Here is a 5,280-nt window from a genome sequence, read left to right on the forward strand (position 1 = left end):
TATCAAAAGTACCTGTGCCCTAGTATGCTTTACACTAACCACTTTGTCAACAGCAGCTACCATGTCTAGACATGGACAGAGTTGTATGGATACTGTGGTGAACAAGATGGCCACTCTGATTTCACAGCTAGCAGATGGGGAAAACTGATAATTAAATGAGTATTTCCATAAAGTAATTGCAAGACAGACCACACTGCATAATTTATGGATAAATGAGGTCTTCCTAGATTAAGATCAGTTGAAGATGAGACCTGAATAATTGATTTGCCTGAGATAAGTAGATTCTCTTTGGTTGGGTAGTTTCTTAAGCCCTATAATTAAATTAGGTGATATCTTAATTTAATTTAGAAAAGGGATTCTAATATAGTAGACAATGGGAGCTGGATTTTAGCCCTCTCCCTTCTTTAGAATGAACACTCAGGTAGGGTACAAACTGAACAAAGATAGTTAAGAGGGACTGTGCCACGTGAATGAATGAGGTCCTAATAGTCAAAATGCAAGATACCCCTCAGCTCAACAGATTAGATGGCATATAGATACTTGTGTATAATTCCTTTTTCCTCTCCAGCACAGGTGAGGTGCATGATAGGCCTATCCCAAGAGTCCAGAGTTGTGAATCAGACACCATTGGGATCCTACTGCTTGGATCCACAACCAATGCTCAGGGAAGGAGCCATCAAGAGATCAAAAGAGAGATTGCATTGTGTAAATCTGCTGCACAAGACCTCTTTGTAGTATTGAAAAGCAGGGTGTAACTTTGAAGGCTAAGGTGTGCCTAACCCAAGCCATAGTATTTTTATTTGCCTCATATTCTTGGGAAAGTAGAACAGTGTAAAGGAAGGTTGAAGAAGAATTGATGTGTTTGAGTGGTGGTGCTGGTGAAGAATATTGAAAGTACCACGAATTGCTAAAATAACAAAGTTGAGGAAGTATGGACAAACTGTTCCTTAGAGGCAAGGATGGTCAGACTCTGTCTTACCTTTTTTGGACATGTGATGAGGAGAGCCCAGTCCCTGGAGAATGGGGGCATCGTGCTTGGTAAGGTAGGAGGACAATGAAAGAAAAACAGGCCCTCGAGATGGACAGACGCCATGGCTGCAACAATGGGCTGAAGCATAGGAACAACTATGATTGTAAGGATGGTGCAGGCCAGAGTATTTCATTCTGCTATGCATAGGGTCACTATGGGTCAGAACCAACTCAATGGCACCTAGCAACAATACCGCTGAATTCTGGACAGAGGGAGAAAAACAAAAGGAGCCACAGCTAGATGAAACCGTTTCAGAGAGGGAAGTGAGAGGGAGAAATCATAACTAGACCAATTGCTGGAAATGGACACCTGGTTTGATAAGTAGAGGATCAGTGAGGACAATACAAGAGTTAGAATGACACAGCTGAAACAATGGGCTCAAACAGACCAAAGAATATGAGTAGGACAGAAATTGGCAACATTTAATCATGTTATACATAAGGTCACTTTGAGTCAGAGCCAATTCAGTAGCAACTAACAACAAGGTCACTTATCCAGGCAAAGATGAGAAAGGAGGTGAGTGAGGAGCCTCCAGGCCTTGGACTGGCACTTACACAGGAAACCGCTGGTATCTACAGATCTGCCTTTGGCTGCTACCCTGTGAAACATTCCCAGTTCTACCTTTCTTCCTCCATAAAACACATACCAATTTTACTTAAGACCTACCGTTAGGTAGCAGGATAGGGCGGTGTTCCTCTTCTTGCCGAGGAGCCCTCTACAGGAGGTTGGAAGCCAATGCAGGCTAAGGGGCATGTGCCAATTCATGCCCGATCCAGGTGAGCAGCACACCTGGGTTGGCTCAAACGAGACCAGGTGAGCTTAATTCAGCCAATGGAATCAACAAGTACCGCCAACCACGCCTCCCAGCCGAAAGGCTGGAAGCTGGAGACCATCGCCCTTCTCTTCGGCTGCTCCTCCCCTTTCAGTCGTCTGTGCGGTGGTCTATCTGGCCTCAGGCTGCCGTGTGTGGGTTTGCAGTCCCCTGAGGGTGCCTGCGTTCAGCTACTGTAAAGCCTGAAACTTCTTCTATCCTTTATAAAAACCCACTTAGATCACAAACCAAGCTTCAGCATGAATTTTTTTCTTGCCGAGAAATCTTCCCACCGGAGAAATCAAACGTATTCAATCTGTCCATTGATCTCTGAAATCTAATACTACCTACCAGACATCCTCAAACTACGGTTCGCGGGCCATATGAGGCCTGCCGACGACATTTATACAGCCCGCTGGGTGTTTTTGCCCCATTTTGGTTTTTCACTTCAAAATAAGCTATGTGCAGTATGCATAGGAATTTGTTCATAGTTTGTTTTTTTAAAAACTATAGTCCAGCTCTCCAATGGGTCTGAGGGACAGTGAACTGGCCCCCTGTTTAAAAAGTTTGAGCACCTCTGATAGACTGTCTAGCCTATATACAGGGACCCTCCAGCACCACCAACTTGCCCAACACCTGCTGTGGTGAAATTGCTGAATAATTTGTCACATTATGGAAGTGTGGATGAAAGGTTTCTTGACTCTTCTTCTCCAAACAATGCTCTTCCAGTGCGAAGGACAACACTGGGTTAACATTGAGTTCTCAGGTGGAATCTATTCCCAGATCAACTCACTGGAATATAAACTGCTAATATCTTGACTACAGCTTTATTTCCAGTGTTGGTAACAATTATTGTTAAATTGCCTTTAACTTGGTGCCTAACTCAGAGCCATCCACACATAGAGGATCAAACGATTGAGATCCACAAGGCTTTCTTTGACTAATTTTTAGAACTAGCTTGTGGAGCTTTTCCTTTGAGTCTCTCTTAATTTGCAGCCCTATTGGCATCGAAGAAACATTCCGGCTTGTTGACTTAGCAAGTCTCCTGTGCAGAGGGGAAAATGGCTATGACTGAACCTTTAAACGCCTTCTTTGTCACATGACACATCAGAAAAATTGTGCTTACATGTGATATTGTACAATGTTGTTTCATTATTTTTGCATTTTTGTTGAATGGACTTTCTTTGGAATGGGAACAAATATACCTCTCTTCTAGTCTGTTGGCCAGCAACACTTGATATAGACAAGTGAGTGCTTCCAGTGTTATATCTCTTTGCTAAAATATCTCAGCTGGTTTTCTGTCAATTCTTGGAACCTTGTTTTTCATCAGTGTTTTCAGTTCAACCTAGACATTTTCATCAATACCACTCATTCTTAATCATATACTTCCTCCTATAATGGTTTAACTCAACCAATTCTTTGCAGTATACTGACTCTGTATTCTTTTCATTGTCTTTTGATGCTTCCTGCATCTTTAAATATTTTGCCCATAGAATCCTTCATAATTCAACTCATGGCTTAAATTTTTTCTTCAGTTCTTTCAGCTCGAAAAATGTCAAGTGTCTTCTTCTAGCTCCAAGTATCTATACAGTTTATTATAATATTTTACTTTGTCTTCAAGAGTAATCTTTTGAAATCACTTATTCAAATCTTTATTTCATCTTTTTTTTTTCCAATTCACTCTAGCTCCTCTATACCCACAATAAGTTTCAGAGTCCCTTTTGAGATTCACTTTAGTGTTTTGTTTTTTTCCTGTCTTTTTAATGATCTCTTATTTTCTTCATACATGATAGCCTTGATATCATTCCACAACTCACCTAGACTTCCATCATTAATGTAACACATTAATGCAGCCTAATAATGTAATACATTAATTAATTTGACACATTAACATTCAAAAGATCTCTAAATTCATATTTTGTTCTCCAGGTCATGTTTCAATATTCTTTAACTTCATCTTGAACTTACAGATGAGCAACTGATGGTCTGTTTCACAGTTAGGCTCTGATTTGTTCTGATGGTTGATACTGAGTTTCTCTGGCATCTCTTTCCACAGATTTGGCCAATTTGATTCCTGTGTATTATATCTCATAAAGCCTAAATGTTTTGTTATCATTGATGTTGTTAATGTTAAAAAGAGTATTTGCAATGAATACATTCTTAGTCTTGCCAACTTCTTTTTTTTTTGAAAAGCCAGCATAAAGCACTTTTATTGCAGTAATAAAACTTGAAAGTCACATGGTGCAGAGACAAGGGGTGGTGGGCAGCAACTTCTCACCAAATCACTACACAGGACAGCAAAGGGTTGAGAGGGGTGGGGGCCAGGAAACGGAGTTGGGGGTGGGGGAGAGCTGAGCATCCAGAAACAGGAGATGCTGAAGCTGCGATGACCAGCATCATTTTCTTAAGAGAACACGCATGGGTTTGTCATGATGACTGGGCTTTCAGTGGGCGGCTAAGTGTCTACAAACAGCACCTTCAATTTAAACGTTCAATTAAAGTTCTTAACGTTTAGGAAGTGGCGGAGCTTCGATAGCTACGAGATTACAAAAGTCCTGAAAATCCAATAGAAAAACCACAGGATGGCCAATAAAATAAAATACAATAAAATAACCAGTTAAAATACAAGCCAGGCCGCAAAGAAGGCTTCAGAGGTCCCTGCCGGCCGGGGACGGATACCGGTAGTGTCCAACACCGGAGGGAGGATGATCTGCTTTGAAAGGCAGCCAGGTGGAGGTGGGGGTTGGGGTAGTGGAGGCAGAGGCTCTTCACCTCCCCACATCATTTTTGAGGAGGGTTCTTAATTCAATCCAAGGCTTGCTCTCCACTCGGAGAACATCGCAGCCTCAATAATGCCTCACGTCTGCTATGGCTTTGCAGCGCAGCAGCAAGAATGTTTAATATACGATAAAAATTTCCTCCAAAGAACAAAGCAAAACTGGAAAAGAAAATAATAAAGTTCCTTGCAACCCCCCTCCTCATTCCTAAAGTTAACCCTTTGTGCTGTTAATACTGGATCGGAAACTGAGATCCAAAAGACAGAACCAGAACAAAATAAACCGAGTGACCGGAGGTCAGTGGCAAACAGTTGAAGTCGACATCCATATGAGAGGGGAGAGGAAACGGAGGTGTCGGAAGCAAAGCTGAGTGACAGAATGCATTCAGTCGGGGGTAGATGTTTACACAAGAGTGTAGTGGAACATCAGAGGAAGCTCTGTTCGGAGTCACGTGCGTGCGTCTGGAGGCGCCAGGTCCCTCCGGAGCAGATCCGAGCACAGGGGCTAAGGAGAGGCCAGTGCTGTCATTCCAGCTTCAGAAGCTCCACGTCAAAGACCAGAGTGGCGTTTGGTGGGATGATGCCAGGGTGCCCAGTAGACAGGCATAGTCTGGGGAGATGGTCAGTTTGGCTCTCCGACCCACGCTCATCTGGGCGACCCCT

Source organism: Echinops telfairi, unplaced genomic scaffold (genome assembly GCF_000313985.2).
Source record: "Echinops telfairi isolate 266 unplaced genomic scaffold, ASM31398v2 ScPeMD7_7462;HRSCAF=8500, whole genome shotgun sequence".
In the NCBI taxonomy this organism is placed as follows: Eukaryota; Metazoa; Chordata; class Mammalia; order Afrosoricida; family Tenrecidae; genus Echinops; species Echinops telfairi.